General features: G+C 43.7%; 2 long non-coding RNA genes across 2 annotated transcripts; one reads left to right on the top strand and one right to left on the bottom strand.

Moving 5' to 3' along the window:
• The first annotated feature begins 1,229 nt into the window (after positions 1–1,229).
• Positions 1,230–9,045, top strand: LOC129398596 (uncharacterized). Its single transcript, XR_008626342.2, has 4 exons — positions 1,230–2,402; positions 2,969–3,104; positions 4,062–4,344; positions 5,560–9,045. It is a non-coding gene; the product is annotated as an uncharacterized LOC129398596 (long non-coding RNA).
• On the bottom strand, positions 2,394–16,554 carry LOC117974636 (uncharacterized). Its single transcript, XR_004664713.3, has 4 exons — positions 16,408–16,554; positions 7,754–15,308; positions 6,112–6,195; positions 2,394–3,048 (listed from the first exon to the last, which is right to left on the bottom strand). It is a non-coding gene; the product is annotated as an uncharacterized LOC117974636 (long non-coding RNA).
• Between the last annotated feature and the right edge of the window lie 2,442 nt (positions 16,555–18,996).

Genomic DNA, 18,996 nt, shown 5'->3' on the forward strand with positions numbered 1-18,996 from the left:
TAAAAGATTTCCAGAGTAGTTGTACCAAGTTACACTCCCATCAGCAAATTATGAGAGATTTATTTGCCAATGGTTGGCTTTGTTATATATATTATTTTAGAAGGTAGTAAGGAATATGGTATGTGCTATGGAAAAGGAGAAGTTGGGCAAGATAAAGGGGATTGGAAGTACTGGGGGAAAGTAGAGCAGTTTGAAATTTTAAATATGTGGTCAGGATTGGCTTTTATTTATTTGTTTTTTTGACAGGGTCTTGCTCTGTTGCCCAGGCTGGAGTGCAGTGGCATGATCATGGCTCACACTGCAGCCTCATCCTCCCAGGCTCAAGCAGTCCTCCTGCCTCCCAAGTAGCTAGGACTACAGGTGTGTGCCACCGTCCTCTACAAAAAATATATTTTGTATTTTTTGTAGAGATGGAGTTTTGCCGTGTTGCCCAGGCTGGTCTGGAACTCCTGGGCCCAAGCTGTCTGCTGCCTTCACCTCTCAAAGTGCTGAGATTACAGGTATGAGCTGCCATGCCTGGCTGGCTTTTTTTTTTTTTTTTTTTAAGGTGACAACTGAGTAAAGTCATGAAAAAGTAAGCGAAAGAGCTATGCAGGTATGTGAGGAAAATATTCTAGGTAGAGGGAAAAGCCAACACAAAGGCTATTAATAAATTGCTGGTGCTTTCCAGCAAAAGCAATTGGTCATTGTGGAAGAAACAGAGTGAACAAGGGAGAAAGGTATGGGAAATAACATGAGGGGGGAAAAGAGCCAGATCATGTAGGGCCTCCAGGACATGGTGAGTGCTTTGGCTTTTACACCGAGTGAAATAGGGATCTACAATAGGGGTTTGAGCAGATGAGTGACATAATCTGATTTACACTTAAAAAAAATTCTGGTGGCTAGATTAAAAATAACTGTGGGCGGGAGCAGGGAGATGAATTAGTCTATTGCAGGAGGTGACAGTGGCTTTGACCAAAGTGGTGATAGTGGACGCTCCAGGCAAATAGGGTGTCAAAAGCCGAGGTGCAGAGATGGAAAGTTCAGCTCAAGGACGGTATCAGAACTGTGAGCAAACCAGTTGTCTTTCTAACGGGGGAGGGAAAATGACAGCTGCCATTTATTGAACATTCACTATGTGGCAAGCATTGTGCTAAATTTGATACTCAGGCGACCTCTTTTAGTCTCCATAACAACCCTGTAAAGACATTTAGAATTTAGAACCTTTCATACAGTTCCATGACTAAAACGTAGCACACCTGGCATTCCAACCCTTCATTTCATTCTACTCCAGCACTAAAGCTAGAAGGGAAACTTGAGGCCCCATTGTGGAGTGCCAAGAGGTTTGAACTTTTGCCTGGTTTGAACTTTTACCTTCTTAATCTTTTCCCCGCGTCCCCACATTTGAGGACAGGACACCTCCAGGAACTGCAGCTCAGCAACAGGGGTTCAGCGTGAGCGCGGCCTAGGGAGGGTCATCGCCTCTTTGGGGAGTGTGGGGAGAAACGCGGCTCGCCTTGTCGTGGCTGGCGATAAGCCTCTGCAGGAAGGGTGTGTCTCCCCGCTTGAGGATCCTCCCTATAGATAAAGAGGAGACTCAGCAGAGCCTTAATTAGAGATCACAGAGGATCGACAACGAGCGTCCGGAAGACGAATTGGCAGCGAGGTGCATGGATTCGATACAGAAGCTGGAGATAGAGTCCAGCTAACAGACCACTGCAGTTCGACGGAGCCAGAGTGGGGCAACGAGGAGAGATGTCGGGGAAGGAAAGGGGATGGGACTTGGGGACTGGAGCGGCTCGAGAGCGACGGAGAGGGGGGCGTTAGGCTCTAAGGATTCTCTTACTGTGCCTCCTCCCCGTGTCCTCGGGTGGCGGCGGCGCAGCCCTCGAGCCCTCAGAGCTGCCCTGCAGCACCTTGGCCACTAGGAGGCAGGCCCGCCTCATCTGGAGCCCCGGCTGCCGCTCACTCCAGGGAGGTCTGCGCTGCTGCTTAAATTCCAAGTCAGGCCAGCCCCTGGAACGCTTCATGGGAGCTTAGATTTAGAACAGTTGATTTTCATTGAGACGGAAATTTGGACAGTCTCCCACTTGATTGAAAACGGCTAGAAACAAGGCTTACGGTAGAGCAATGAATGCCAGAGTGCAGGCGCCGGTGCCCAGGCGGCCCGGGAAACAGGAGGGCCGGAGGAGGAAACAGCTGCCTGCAAAACACCAGCAGCGCCCTTAACACCAGTGCTGGCCAGGGGGATTGTGCTTCCGGAAATTCCCAACGTCCTTTCCCTGCTTGCCCAGGGCCATTCCATTATACAGTTTCTTACGTTTTTCCCAGTCCCAGGTCTGAAATGGAAAGAGATGTTACCCTAGATGCCCGGAGACAGCGGGGCCGCAGAGACCTCGCACAGCCGAATAGCAGTGGAGCAGGTGTGTGTGTGTGCATGTGCATGTGTGCACGCTGTGAGGGTGTGGTGTGTGTAACATGCTCCCATGTGTCCGTGTGCCTGCTCTGCAGGGGGAATGTTAATGTTTGATTGTTGTTTGGCTTCAGCCCAAAAGAGAAACAAATAATGAGGTGAACGGAAATGAGCTGGAGTCTCTGCTTTCACCGCTAATTAGCCCCTGTCGATTTTGACGAAGAAGACATACAATAGACACAAGTGAGCAACGAATGAGAAACTCAGGGACCTAGGCTGGGGAAAGGGCGTCGGGTGGGGGGTGTGTGGGCAGGGCTAGGAAGGGAATGTCAGAAGCCGGTGTGCCTGGGTCAGGCCGACAGGTCATTCCCACCCTTAGATGAAAATCTGCGCATTATTCCATCTTGGCTGGCATCTCTTATGGGCTGGCCTTCATCTTACTAAAGGCCATTTCACTTTTTGAAGGGTTGACAGTTACCTTCTTCACCTTCCCCTGGGCAGTTCTTTGTTGTCTTTGTCAGGCTGGCCCCTGTCCATATTTCTCAGAGCCCTGATCACAGCTCTCTTACTCACCAGCTGCTCAGACAAACCCAGACTTGACCTGGCTCTGCACTTCAGCATGTTGCCTGCTGCTCCTTAGACTCTTCTCTTGCTACCTGTGAAAGGTCAGATGCAGAATGGTGAAGGCAGAAACAGACTGTTTGATGACAAGGTGAGGAAGAGCTGCTGCTCAATATGCCTGTGTGTCTATTGATGTGCAAGTGAGCAGGAAAGATGGTGGTAGAAAGTCATGTTAGAGACCTCTGTGGCAGACCCTTCAATTATCAGCAATGCCAAGGGTCCTTGTCTGTGGGGCCCCCACAGGCCCAACTCATATGGGCTCCAGAGACACCAGTTCAGCTCGAGAATGTGTCCCCCAAGTTGCTAAAGTATGTGTCCTGCCCTCAGAGAACCTGGTCTCTCCAGGGCTCTCATAGCCCCTTGTGAATATATGCCTAGGAGTGCATGCTCCTTGAGCATGAATATGAGAATTATAAAAAAAATTCTTCACCCAGAGCAGGTTCTCCTCAGACTTATATTCTCGAATGTGTGTGTGAGAGATGGAACTTCATTTCTTTCACATCCTAATAAATACAGAGAATGGTCACTTCTTAGAAATTGTTGTTCACAACACTTCTGGGTTGTTGCTAGTCTTTATTCCCTTTCTTTTTGCTTGCCCCTTTAGGGCACAATTGTCCCAGTACAGGTTTTCTTTCTAATGCTGCTCTTCTTTTTTGTTTGTTTGTTTGAGATGGACTCTCACTCTGTTGCTCAGGCTGGAGTGCAGTGGTGCGATCTCAGCTCGCTGCAACCTCTGCCTCCTGGGTTCAAGCAATTCTCCTGCCTCAGCTTCCCAAGCAGCTGGGATTACAGGTGCGTACCACCACACCCAGCTAATTTTTGTATTATTAGTAGAGATGGGGTTTCACGATGTTGGCCAGGCTGGTCTCGAACTCCTGATCTCAAGTGATCTACCTGCCTCAGCCTCCTAAAGTGCTGGGATTACAGGCATGAGCCACCATGCCCAGCATGCTCTTCCTTTATAATTTGGTAGATTGGGCCATGGTGGGAGTTCTCAAACTTTAATAATAATTTAAAAAGTCTCTCAAGGAGTTTGTTTTAAATGCAGATTTCTCAGGTCCTGCCCAAATCTATGGAATCAGAATTTCTGGAGCAGTCCATGGGAATCGGCATTTTACCAATCCCTCTGCTACCTCCTCCTCTAAGATCCGAAGTCAGATGGTTCACAGAACACATATCATAAAACGTGGTGCTGACGGAGGCCTTGGGCCCTTGTCTTGCTCGCTCAGGCTGCTATAACAAAACACTGTAAACTGGATGACTTATAAACAACAGCAATTTAATTCTCACAGTTCTGGAGGCTGCAAGTCCAAGATCGGATTTGGTTTCTGGTGAGTGCTCACTTCCTGTTTCCTAGAACAGTCCTTTTCCCCTGTGTCCTCACTAAGTGAAAAGGGCAGATAAGCTCCCTTGGGCTCTTTTATAAGAGCACTGTTCTCACTCATGAGCCCTCCATTTCATGACCTAATCACCTCCCAAAGGTCCCACCTCTTAATACCATCACCTTGGGGTTTAGATCTCAACATATGAGTTTTGGAGAGACACAAACATTCAAACGAAAGCAGTCCTTTTCTTTTCTTAATTTTGAGAGTTATTTATATATTTTAGACTCAAGACCTTTCTAAGACATGTAATTTCTAAATATTTTCTTCCTGTCTGTATTTTGTCTTTTGATCCTTTGTCCAAGGTCTTTCACAGAAGTTTTTAATTTTGATGAGATCCAATTTATAAATTTTTCTTCTTATGGCTCATGCTTTTGGTGTCAAGTCTAAGAACTTTGCTTAGTCCTACACCCCAAAGATTTTTCTCTTATATAGTTGTATGTTTATGTTTTAGTCAATGATCCATTTTGAGTTAATTTTGGTATTGGTTTAGGTCCAATTGCTCCAGCACCATTTATTGAAAAGGCTGTTTCTCCTCTATTGCATTGCTTTTACTTCTTTGTCTAAAATTAATGGGAATTTTGAGTGGGTCTATATCTGTGTTCTCTATTCTGTTCCACTGATTGATTGCTTTGCCTATTCCCTCTACCAGTATTATACTGTTTGGATACTGCAGTTATGTATAGGGCCTTAACATTTGGAAGCGTGATTCTTCCCACTTTATTCTTGTTTTTAAAGTTTTTGTTTGTTCGTTTTTTTGTTTTTTGCAATTCTTGGGTCTTTCCCTTTCCATATAAATTTTAGAGTAAGCTTGTCTATGTCTATGAAAAAAACTTATTTAAATTTTGATAGTAATTGCATTAACATGATCTAGTTACGGAGAAGAAACTGTGTGGAAAAGTTGGGCAGTCGTAGTTGCTATATGATTTGTTAATAAACTTTGATCCTTCTAGAATCCTAGAACCAGAGAGGACTCAACACTTTAAACTGGCTCCAGGGAACATTGTAGGTTCTTGGGGGTTCATAAACTGTCTTTAGGAAAACGGAGCTGTCTTAAGAGAAGTAAGTTGTACGTACTTCTCTGAGAACCGAACTTTCTCTTTTATGGCTGTAAGAACCAAATGTTTACTTAAGTAAAATTGATCTTCATTTCTACTTCAACAGGGAAGGAAGAGCTGAAGGACCCTGGGGATGATTGAACATAGCCTCTCACCAGCACGCTCAGGAATTGTCCTGAGAGCAGCAGGAGGAGTGGTAATCCTGCAAGAGAAGGTGGCTTTGTTGAGAGCCTTTAAATTCAGCTTTATTACTCGCCAGTCTCCTTCCTTCTGTTCTGGCCATATTTCTTATCCATTAGGCAGCCAGCTCTTCACATGAGATCCTCCTGGTTTTGCATTCTTTTCTGCAATGCTGACACTTCCTTCTAGTTACACCCTTTGGCACTCTAATCTGTGGTCTTAGTTTTAGTCGCTGATGAAGATACTTGGCACATTAACTCTTATTTCAGTTAACACCAGATGAAGTGAACTCAATTCCTCTTCTCACACAAAAGTTGGCCCCAAACTAGTTCAAAAATATCTTTGAATTCTTTCTTGGCTAGTGTCAGTTATTTGTGTCCCTTTAGTGATCTGATTAATATTTGCTTTTGTGATGGTTGTCACATCAAGATAGCTGCAAGCATTGTTAAAGAGACATTTGATAAGAGGGACTACTTACCTGGAATTCACCCCCAGACCGCCGAAATCTTAACTACTGATGACAGTTTTGTGTATCCTTTAAGGAGCTCTTGAACTCTGAATTCTATAGAGAAAATAAAAAGATTTGTTGAAAATGACTGACCCCATGTGGGTTGAGAACTATATCCAGTTAACTAAACTGTAAATAGCTAACTGAATCTGTTAACAGTTAAGTATGTTATCTATAAAATAAGCTTCAAGTAGCACTGTGTTGTAACTTCTTGGTGCCTCCAAATTAAGAGTTAAACCCTTAGATCTGGCTAAGGAAATGACTTTATCCTAGCCCAAAGGAGACCTTTTCCTCAACTCTTCCTCCATTATTTTTATTCTCTATTGTTTACTCATCGTCTCATATGTCCCCTGTCATGTTACATTGGAATCATTTCTTTTAGATGCAAACTGCAGCTGATGTGGTCATTGGGTCTATTGCAGCCCCCACCAAGTGTTCACTTCTGGTGAGAGGCATATCCAGGGCCTGAGTGCTGGAACCCAAAGATGACAAGGGTGGAGCATTGATGAGTTAACCTCGCAGCTGGAGGGTCTGTGCTGCATAGTCTTCCCTTGGGCCATGAGAGCACATGCTTGAGAATTACATAAGCCTGTAGCAGGGCAGGGCTCAGGGCTATGGAATTGATAACACCAGTGGGACTAAGGCAACCACCATCTGTTCTTTATTATGTTCATGCCCATCACCAAAGTAAAAATCACAGTCATCCTTCTCTCCACCATTTCTGTCTCAATCTATCACTTCCTCCTAGGCTGGCCAAATTATCTTCTTCAACTTGCCAGAGGAAGAGGGAATGTCTTTTGGTAAGGCACAGAGGAGCCCTTGGTTTTCCAGTTACACTCCTGCTAATTGCAGAGATTTCTCAGTTCGTGGTAATCATGGAGGCTTGCATCTTTAAGCGCTTGCCATCTGCAAAAACTGGCCCTAGTTGCTATCTGGAGATGGCATCTCCCACTGAAATCTGCATGAACTTTGTCCCTGTGGGCTGCAGGGACCTGAGTAGTTTTCAAGTCCCTGGCTTTTGATAGGAAGCAAAAAGCTTCTAGATTGAGTACAGCCTGAAAAAGGAAGAGAAATTGTGGTACTTCCTGTGTTGCAATAACAAACACCCGTCCTAACTGCTGCTAGACAGGGGACTGGCAGTTTAACCTCTTCCTGCTCACTAGGGAGGTGGGGCAGGGCGAGTGGGAGTGGGGAGCTCCCCTTTCTTGCAGGCTCCATCCGCAGAACACTTCCTACAAACCCCTTCCTGCCTTTGTAATCCTAGTGGTGCAAAGCTGCCCTGTCTGCTCTGTGCAGAGCCCTGTCTGTGCTCTGCCTCGCCTGTGCCCTCTCTAATTGCCCTCTTCCTTACAAAATCCAGCTGCCGGTTGAGGCTTCTCTCCCTGAATTTACAGCCGTCTAATCAACTGGTAATTTACTTTCAATCAGTGCCAGATTGTGTTCCTCAGATTCATATCTCCTTTTTCATTTAGTGAGGAAATGATTGCCTTTCCTCTTTACCATTTGTTTTAAATATTAGCTGCCATGTTGTGCCGAGCAATAGTCTCTTAAATACGAAGGTACAACCTGGCAGTTCAAGACAGCATTTGTCCAAAGCTGTCTGAACACTTACAGTGTGCTCGAAGCAAGTCCGCATGCCTAGGACTGGGGTAGCGTCTGTCGTGCTGTCTTATGCCCCAGTGACTTAAGTTCTTCAGTTGTCAGTGTCAAATCTTGATTTCTAGAGGCTCCTTGTTATTTAATTCCAGCCAGGAACTGATTTCCTTGCAGGCTTCTGTGAGGCCATCCTGAATGGCTGCAGTGGGGTGAGGATGGTCTGGGGCTGTGCTATGAGGCTTTGACCCTGAAGTTTCACCTGTTAAGATCTGAAAAACTGCAGGCCAAGAACATTAACAGGTTGTTTTGTGGCTTGTGGGGCAGGTTGAGTAGCACAGAAGAGAAGCTGGGGAGATGGAGAGACAGCAGGCAAGGGGAGAGTCAGAGATGAAATGAGTGGCCAGTGGGTCAGCTGAGGCTCATCCGCCCAGACCCTGCTCTTAGGCATATCTTGAATGTGTCCCTGGACATGCTCTTACATGTGAATGATGTTAGTAAGTCTCATCCTTTCTGCTGAGAAGCACTTTCCTAGTAGGACAGGATCGGGGCTGAGGAACTTTCGACCCCAGCCCACTTTCTAGCTATTTGCTCTTATTAAAAATCTTCCTGCTGGCCAGGCACAGTGACTCAAGCCTGTAATCCCAGCACTTTAGGAGGCTGAGGTGGGCAGATCACTTGAGCCCAGGAGTTTGAGACCAGCCTGGGCAACATGGCAAAACCATATCTCTACAAAAAATAGAAAAATTAGCTGGGTGTGGTAGTGCATGCCTGTGGTCCTAGCTACTCAGGAGGCTGAGGTGGGAGGATCACCTGAGCCCAGGGGGGTTGAGGCTGCAGTGAGCCGTGATCGTGCTACTGCGCTCCAGCCTGGGTGACAGTGTGAGACCCTGTCTAAAAAAAAAAAAAAATCTTCCTCTGAAGAGCCTGAGGATTCCTCCCTTCTCCCAACTTCCCATACTTCTTTTATTTGTTTGGCTCATTTTCAAGAGCATTCTAGAATTTCTCTAAAGGAGGGCCTTAGTGGTGGCCATCTATTTGAAGCGCTAAGGTGGGTAGAACAATGCTAGAGGACATGTTTCAAAGTTGCCTGGCAGAGCAGGTAAGCTCCTTTCCTTCGCAGGAAACGTAGGATAAGGGCACAGCTCCTGCAAGCAGCCTGCCTGAGTTCAAGTGCTAGGTGTCTCACTCAGCTTAGTGATCCCAGACAAGGTTCTTAGCCTCCATGTATCTCAGTCTCTCTTTCTATGGACTTAGGATAGTAATATCAGGATTCTTGCGATGATTAAATAAAACAATGACTGTTAAGTTATCTTCTGATTACTGTGCTTGGTACATGAATATCAATAAATGTTAGTTTTTACTATTAGGTTGCTGGGGATGGGGTGCGGGGAATAACAGAAATCACAGGGAAGGCTACAGCTCCTCCAGAGCACTGCTAGTGGTGCCTTTGCTAAACACTCTTCACTGTTTTCGGTCTCAGTTGAAACAGAAGTTTCTCCACAAGGCATTCCTCTCTACCTCCCAGCCTTCAGACTCTGAGTCAGGCATCTGTCTCTATGCTTCCCAGAACCCTGTGCTCACAGACACTCACCCTTTTCACCTCAGTTTAACTTGACCTCTGTAAAGACCCTGTTTCCAAATAAACTCATATTTGGAGGTACTGGGGGTCCAACATATCTTTTTGAGGGACTACAATGTAACCATAACACTGACCAAGCAGAATAACTGGTTGAGGAGGAATAGAAGTGGAATGGATTGTCATCCGAGAGTTTGAAATGGCTAAGGATATCTGGACTTCTGACATGCCCTCAAAACTCTCACGGAAACATTTGGATATTTCAGTAAAAGAGAAAGAAAAACTCACAGGTATAATCTAAAGACCTGATCTAAAGACTCATTAATGAGAGATAGATGACTTTCAAAAATAAAATTCCGATAACACAAGTGGAAGTGATTCTGAACAAAGGGAGTGTCTGGCTACCAAGAGAGCTCTTTGGTGAGTTCTTAAAGGGTCATGAAGAATTGTAGGAAGGAGGAGTGCATAATCAAGACAGAATATAACCTGCAAAAAGAAGCAGAGTGTGAAATACATTTTATAAAAATTCTAAGGGCAATAAAATGGGCTTTGTTAGACATATATAGAGCAAAGAGAACAACGTGGAGCAGGCACCACATGGGGCAGAAGACTTACGTCAGCAGATGACTATGGGCAGCAGCTGTTGATTTTGTTCTGAATTCTTCAATAGAATAATTTCCAAATTGTAAAGGCAGATCAAAGATGGGCAAAGATGAAAAGAAGTCAAATATTGATGAGGTAATACAAAGAAATCACTAGCTGTCTTAAATGAGCTCAAATATTTATACTAGACTAGGGGTCGGCAATTTTTTTCTATAGAAGTGATATTTTAGGCTTTGCAGGCCATATGGTCTTGGTTGAAACTATTCAACTCTGCTGTTATAGTGTGAAGGCAGCCATCGACAGTTTGGAAATAGGCAAATAGGCATGGCTGTGTTCCAATAAAACTTTATTTACAAAAATAGGCTGCTAGCCAGATTTGCGCTGGACTGCAGTTTGCTGATCCCTGCACTAAAGCAATGACAACCCAGACAACTGAGAGAACTTGCTGTTGCAACACAGAACCACTGTCAGTAATCTCTGAAAAATGCTGCAAGAAAGAGGAAATGCTCAGAATCTGGAGAAGGGCAAAGAACAAAAAGATTCTAAAATCTGTAGTTCACACGGTTTAGCACAGGTTTCTGACACATTTCCAGAACAAATGATTAGATAATCCTATAAAACAAATGTGAACACCTACTTTGCACTATTTTAAGTTCCTAATGGTAAACACAACAGAAGTGGCCTTTGTACTCAAGGAATTTTTAGTGTCAAAAGAAAAAGTGATTTTGTAAGAAGTGATTACAGTGGCACTGAATGCTTTGAAAGGGGTTGGAGCAATGAAGATTTAAGCAAGGGGATCTAACTTAGTTTTGGGGAATCAGAGGAGGCCTCTCTGAAAAAACTGAGATCTAAAGCATGAAATTAGCCTGGAAAAGGGGACAGGGTAGAAAAGCATTCTAAACAGAGGGAAGAGCCTCTGCAAAAGCATCTGAGAGACTCCTCAAGACACAGAAGTAAACCAAAAGGAGTCCATGTGGCTAGAGGACAGAGAATGAGAATGGGACAGGACAAACCTGAGTGGCACGACAAAACTGAGCAGCAGACAAGAAGTTCAGGACTATGAACTTTGTCATCTCTCTAACACACCAGTCTAGCAACACTAGCAAAAATAAAAAGAGGTGACTTTGACAGAACTTTGTTGTAGTGAGCTCACATTGGCTCCAATAACCACAGTTCCCTTTTCAAATGCTCATGAACCAGCCTCTTAGCTCTTCTCCCTGCTCCTAGTCTTAGTTCCCTCCAATCACTCCCTACCCAGATGCATCTTTAAAATGCAAATCTGATCATATCATGCCCATGCTTATAAACCTTTAGTGGATTACCATGGTTCTTGGGACTTCATGTATTTAGATTTTAACAAGGCAGTTAACTAAAATATTTTTTAAATTGATAAATAAAAACTAGGCTGGGCTCAGTGGTTCACGCCTGTAATCCCAGCACTTTGGGAGGCCGAGGCGGGTGGATCATCTGAGGTCAGGAGTTTGAGACCAGCCTGGCCAACATGGTGAAACCCCGTCTCTACTAAAAAAAAAAAAAAAAAAAAAAAAAACAACCTGGGCTTGGTGGCGGGTGCTTGTAATCCCAGCTACTTGGGAGGCTGAGGCAGGAGAATCATCACTTGAACCTGGGAGGCAGAGGTTGCAGTGAGCCGAGATCATGCCATTGCACTCCAGCCTGGGTGACAAGAGCGAAACTCCATCTCAAAAAAAAAAAAAAACCAACCAAACTATATGAAACTATATGTATACATATATATATATATACACACACACATATATACATATACACACACACATACACATATGGTGTATAACACGATGTTTTGATATGTATTCATTGTGGAATGGCTAAATAAAGCTAATTTGACATATTCAACATTTACCTAAATCTTTAATGATGTTTTTGGGTGGAAATGAATTTGTAGCTGATACAAATTTGAATTAATAGAATATAGTCAAATATCTTTAATGTATTGCCACAGGCTCATGTAAGCTCCACCTACAGTTATGTCTAGAACATATGGCGTTCAAGGTCTCTGCATCAGGGGAATAGAGGAATAGAAGAATCAGATTGTCTCTTAAATGCCTTGGCCCAGAAATGACATCACCTTTACTCACCGTCCATTGGCTGGGGGAAGTCACATGGCTCCAACCCAATTGCAACAGCGTTTGGGTAAAGCAAGGGAGTACATGGCATATTTGGCAAGAATTGTCTTTGCCACAGTGTGCTTATTGAATCTATGTATATCATAAAACATGGATGGTTAGTTAATATGTTTGATAGAATTAAAATTCAAAAATATCTCAACTGGGTGGAAAGATATACTAAATTAACAAAGAGATATTTAGGAAGATTAAATATAAAGTCCTACACTTTTGTTAAATTAAAAATGAACTATTTTAGTACAAGGTGGAAAATACCTTCCTTGACACATTTCAAGTAAAAGAAAACCACACAAAACAAATGGTTTTAGTTAACCACATGCTCAGTATGAATCACCAGGGCCTGCCAAAGAAATCTAAAGTAATCATAGCAGCATTAATGGATGTATGAAGTTTACAATAAAATCGATAACAATCCCCTTGTTCTCTTGGTTGGCTAGACCACATCTGCTAGTGGGTTCAACAAAAGGGGCTCCCTTTAAAGAAGAAGACTGAGAAGCTGGAATGAATCCAGAGGAAAGTGAGTAGGATCCTGAGGTTTGTTGAAAGATATGGGGAAAACACTAGACTTCAGATGAAGAGATTCAGGTTTAAGTTTTGAAATTGCCACTTCCAGATGACATTGGGCAAAATCTACTCCCCACCTCTACCCAAAGCTGCATTTCTTCTCTCTAAACCTTATCTTCCTCCCGGAAAAAGAGGGAGATCTGTACTTGAATTTCTGAGGCCCTTTCCAACTTGAAAGTTTGGAAGCTACAAAATTATATCATCTGAGAACAGTTGAAGGAATCAGGAGAGATGTAGCCTAGAGCAGGAAATATTGAACGGGAACATAGGATCTGCTTTAATTATTTGAAAGGTCATCATGAGAAAAAGAAATTTAGATTTGCTCTGCGTGTCACTCAAGAACAGATCTATGGCCAGAGGGAAGAGGGTGTGGAGAATATTCTGATTGTCGGCACTTCCTAATGATGGAATGGGCCACCGTGTGAGACAGGGATCATTTAGCAGAAGCAAGACAGAAGTTCCCTTCTAGATCCTCCAAAAGTACCTGGCACAATTATATAAATCTGTGTGAGAACTATATAAAAAATTTATCATGAGAACCTGCAGAAATCCCTCCAAATGTGCTCACCTCCAATCCACTTAGTCCATATTTGTCACCCATCAGCATCTTGGGTATCTTCTTGTTCTGGCTCTGTATACTTGATAACCTTCTTCCAATTTGATGCTGAGATTGACAAGCTTATTTGGTGTTCTCCTTCTAGGTTGTGACATTTACCCCTCTTTAAGACATAACTTTTTCTATCTGCTATTTGGCCCTTCAGACTGCAACTTTGGGCAATAGATGTCACAGTCGATGGCCTTCCCTAGCCAACAGAACAGTGTGCATTTAAACTGACTCCTCTGATATTTTTATGTGATATGGGAGGGATATAGGACATTAGACTCCCTGTCAGGGCCACATAGAATAATCCTACCTTGGGTGGGAGGATGGACTTGATGACCACTGAAGTCCTCTACCACTCTCAGATTCTATGACTTTAAGATTTATATTTACCACTGTTCACAGAAATAGAAAGTTTCAATGATTCTTTATCAGTGGTGATGCTCTTCCCAGAATGCCACCATTTAATAAGTCTCATATATGTATACATACTTCTGCTCCTGGACTTTGCAACTGACCTACATTTAAAGCTCTTGGAGCAGCTCATGGAGATGAACTAATGCTTCTTAGTTTATTTGTTTCTGGTGTCCTGAATGACCAAAGGGAGCTCACGAAGTACAGCTGGCTAGAGAAGAAGGGAAAGCAGCATCAGTCGTGGAGCAGTGCTGATGATCCGTCTGGTCAAACCATGGCTTTGGACTCTTTGGTTCTTGAGTTACTGAGAATCCAAGGCTGTTTGAAGAATGGCAAGGAGGAAAATCTGGCCATAGCTGTGTTGACTCCTAGAATGGTTAGATTCCAATGGAAAACAACAGAAGGTTAAGACCCTGGTTCCACAGGTATCCTGTACAATGGCTCTTCCTCTTCACAGTGATCTTATTAAAAACCCTGAATCTGATCATCACTCCACTAATACTCTCCAACTGTACTTACAATAATATCCAAACTCCATATCATGGCCTTAATGGTCTGATTCCTGTGTCTCTCTCCAGCCCTATTTCATATACTTATTCTAATATTTACTTCTTGAGGGCAGAAACCTTTTCTTATGTCCTGCTGCACCTGCAATATTGAGACCAGCACTTGGCACAAACCTCAATACCTGTTGGTTAAATAAATGAAACCAGGCTGGGTGCAGTGACTCATGCCTGTAATCCCAGCATTTTGGAAGGCTGAGGCAGGTGGATCACTTGAGGCCAGGAGTTTGAGACCAGCCTGGCCATCGTGGTGAAACCCCATCTCTACTAAAATACAAAAATTTAGCTAGGTGTGGTGGCACGCACCTGTAATCTCAGCTACTCAGGAGGCTGAGGCAGGAGAATCACTTTAACCCAGGAAGCAGAGGTTGCAGTGAGCCAAGATTGCGCCGCTGAACTCTAGCCTGGGTGACAGAGCGAGACTCTATCTCAAAAAAAATAAATAAATAAATAATAATTTAAAAAATGAAACCAGTCTTGACTTCCAAAGGACTTTACTAAGTTCGTATAATGGAACCTCTCATCACTATATTCTTAAGAAGAAACCCTTTTTTGAACTCCCACCCCTATATTTCCATGACGCTTCAGGGATGAAAAGCACTCGTTTGATTACTGAGAGGATAGCCGGAGAAGTGAAGAATAATGTGATGTTCAGCTCAAACTCCTTGGGGGAATTCGGTTGTGAAAATGGAATTACCCAAGTTGGATTCTGCCCAGGATGCCAAGCTTAAGTTATTGGGTAAGTGCACATTAGAAAAATGAATTTTGGCAGCTGCCAAAATATTCTCTTTATGTGAAAGTAAGTGACCTTGGGTTTAGTTTCTGTTAACGGCTGGCTTTTTCTGGCAGAGGCAAGAGATGGATACTTTGAAGGAGCCATGGTTTTGCAATGACAGCAGCAGTACCAGGAAACTTGCGGGTTGTTACAGTGCATCCATTTCTCAGCATCCATTATAGTTAGGAATGTGATGGACCAAATGTGCTTTTTATTTTGCCAGTGTTTGGACTCTTCATTTGGAGACTAACCCATGATTGTAGCTGACTATATTCCAAGATTCATAAGCTTTGGTGCCTGAATCAGATACCTATGGAGGAAAAAGAAGCAATTTATTCATTCCTTTCTTTTTTTCCTCTCCCATTTAACTGTCCCAAATGTCAGTGAATGAGTCAAATGTTCAATATTTTTCCACAGGGGCTGACTTTGGAGAAGCCAGTACAGTCCATCATACTGTTTTCTCAACTAGTTCATCGTGACATTCTGAGATTTTGAAAGGACACCTTTTCCGTGTCAAGCCGTCCCAGGGTGACTAATATGCCTTTGCTCATTTTTGACAAGACAGAGGGAGGACAGGGTGATAACACAGCAGGATAAAAGGGGAGAGAGTGGCTGGATGCTGGCTGTTTATGCGTGGATGTTGAGAGTGGAAAATGCAGATGGAACTGAGGGTAAGATGCCAGGGAGTTGCAAGAGGGCTCCTTCTCTGAATAACCTCATATTCCAGCAAACTCAGAAAATTGGAAAATAGTTTTAAACAGTGGAAGCCTTCTTTGAGGCATTTATATTCCCTGTTAATAAAGTCACAAATAATCACCTTTATTATGAATCCAAATCAAGTATATGATGCTGCTTATGGTAGGATTGGGAGAGAACCACCCCAAAATACCTCCCCAACTAGCCTAGTAAGGTGCCTACAGGTTCTACCCATACTCTTTCTTTGAGTAAAAGCACTAGCTTTCAAATATCCTGAGAAAATGCTGGTATTTTAACTGGGAGAAGAAGATCAATGGACAGGGACAGGGTTGGTTTATTTAGCTGTCTGCTAAGAGTGCAAGAGATTTGCGATGGACTGAATGTTTATGTCTCTCCCAAATTCATGTATTGAAATCCTAATCCCAAGGTGGAGTATTAGGAGGTGGGGCCGGTGCACAACAGCAAGTGCTCTCACAGTGGAGAGCTCTGGGAAGGCAAAAACATCCATGTGTTTGGAGGACCCAGCAAATGAGCCAGCAGATTCATGCCAACATAGACATGTGTGAGCTACTTAATGGCTGTGGCTTCACTACTTCCCTCCAACTTTCACACGATATCTCCTGTGGTCCACACTAATGGGAAACACGCAGCAAAGGGAATTCTGGGAAATGCAGTTCAGCCTCATCAAGTTGACACCCATCAAGCCACCATACCAGGTCAGTTGATTCCAGGATGTGTGGCCTTTCCATGACAACACATTGCCCCTCCTCAAATGGCTCTGTCCATTGCTTGCTCAATCTTTACACCCAAGAAAGGCATTCTTCCTAGGTCAGCTCGGTTTAAGTATTGATACCACAGGCCTGGAACAGGGCAAGGCAGGGTGGAGAAGGATCAGGAGGTGAGCATCATCCTGAGGAGACCCTACAACAATTAAACTGCAGTTGGAAAGAAAAAGAGTCTCATCCTTGGGGTGAGCATAGTAAGGGTGAGGCACTTTGTCTTCCACATATCCCTGGCCCCCAGTACCACTTTCTCCCATAGCCCCAGGTACAGCTGTGCCGTCTCTGTACTGCACTAAAGTGTCCAGCCGAGGGGGAGGGAAGACAGTGGGCTGAATTATAGCCCTGCCTTTCTCCCCAGTCTCAGAGATGTTTCAGCCCAGAGGAATAAAAGCTTTTTTCCCAATCCATGGGCCTGAAGGAGCCACCTTTTTATAATTTGCACAAAGGCATTAGAGGTATAACTGTGCCCCTTGAATCATCTGCCTATAGCTGTCTGACATAATAAAAAATATATATTTGGTCTTTTACCCCAGTTCCTGACACATGGGTCTTAAAACCCTCATCATTTCCTGAATGATAGGAGTAAGAGGAGCACCATTTGTTATATTTGGTCTTATTCTCTGTTCCCTGGCACAAGAGCTTTTAAGAACCTTGGAATCTCCAGAGTGATGAGTGTCTTTTTTATGCTAATGAGATGACTAGTACCTGGGGTCCCTAGCCAGCTTCAGGATGAGGGCTGGTCACCAGAAAGACCAAGCCTTGATGACAGGGTTAGAACTTTCAGCCATATCTCCCTTCCCCATTCCCCACCTCAACTTCCTGGAAGGGGAGAGGGGCTGGAGAGTGAGTCAATCACTAACAGCCAGTGATTGAACCAACCATATCTACACAATGAACCCCCCATAAAAACCCTAAACAACGGGGTTCAGAGAGCTCCTGGGTTGGTGGACACATTCACGTGCTGGGAGGGTGGTGCACCCCAACTCCATGGGGACAGAAGCTCCTGTACTTGGTACCCTTTTGGACCTCCCTCCAGGTACTGCATTGTCTGTGTGCTCATTTGTATTCCTTATACTCTCCTTTGTAATAAACTAGTAATGGTAGAATGTTTCTGAGTTCTGTGAGCCACTGCAGAAAATTATGAAAGCTTAGGGGATTGTGAGAGCCCCTGATCTGTAGGCAAGCCGGAAGTTATGGGTCACCTGGAGACCCACTACTTGCAATTGGCAAATGAAGTGGGGGCAGTCTTGTGGGACTGAGTCCTTAATCTGTGGGGCTTGTGTTAACTGTCAGCACAAGCTAACCAGTGTCATAATTGAAGTAAAGTGGACATCCAGCACCCAGTTGGTGTCCCCAGAGAATTGGAGAATTGCTCAGTATGACCCACACATTTGGCATCAGAAGTGTGAATAGAGAAAAGGGTTTGTTGTTGTTGTTTGTTTGTTTTTCATTTGAGAAAGCCAAGCCAGGACAGTTTGCCCAGACTTCAGAGACTGCCTTCAGGCTAGCTCAGCTGCTGGTCTACCTGGCTCAAGCCTGAGAGGACCTCCATGTGAGGAAAGTAGGAGCAGAGATGAAAAACCAAACAACTAGTTTCACACTGGTCCTCCCAAAGCATCAGGACAATGCCACCTTTGTCAGGGCTTTGAAAAGAAAATAAATAATTGTTAACGGGATCACATACTTGGTATTGTGCTGAGGATGTTATATGAATTATTCATTCAATAAGTGTTTATTGATGACCTACTATATGCCAGAAAATATTCCAGGTGCTGAGGATATAGAAGAAAACAGACAAAAATCCCTGCCCTCATGGAATTTACATTCCAAAGGGAGAGAGGTAAGAGAATTTAAAAAGTAAAATATATGATATGGAAATGATGATAAATGTTATATAGAAAAATAAAACGAAGGGTGCTAGGAAATGCTGGTGAGAGTTGAGGAGGGGAAGGTAGCTCTTTTAAATGTGGTGACCTGGTAAAGATCTCACTTCAAACTGATCTGGGGCCAGGTGCAGCGGCTCACACCTATAATCCCAGCACTTTGAGGGGTGTAGGCTAGAGGATCGCTTGGGTTCAGGAATTTGAGACATAGCGAGAGCCTATCTGTATTTAAAACAACAAACACAAACTGATCCAGAGGACATTGCATCAGACAGATTATATTGTTATCATTTCACAGATTAGGAAACAGAAGCTTAGAATATGAAATCTTTTTCTTAGGAAAAGATCTGTTTTCAGCTATTCATATGTTAGAGTCTATCTCTTCCCTAAGTATTTGCATGGCACTTGTTCTTTAGCAGTAGAATGCAAAGCAATTTGTACATGGTTAAGGAATTTTAACACCAAAAGTTGTGCTGAAGGTCTGAGAGAAGAGGAGAGCTTTCATCTCTTGGGACTCCTACAATCACAATGCCTTGGTGGGTCCTGCGTATCTAGTCTTCCTCTTGACCTAGAACAAACCACTTCTGATGCTAGGCAGGGCTCTGTGGCCACAGAACAGCTTTATGTTGTAGTTTTC

The sequence above is a fragment of the Pan paniscus genome, chromosome 1, assembly GCF_029289425.2.
Source record: "Pan paniscus chromosome 1, NHGRI_mPanPan1-v2.0_pri, whole genome shotgun sequence".
In the NCBI taxonomy this organism is placed as follows: domain Eukaryota; kingdom Metazoa; phylum Chordata; class Mammalia; order Primates; family Hominidae; genus Pan; species Pan paniscus.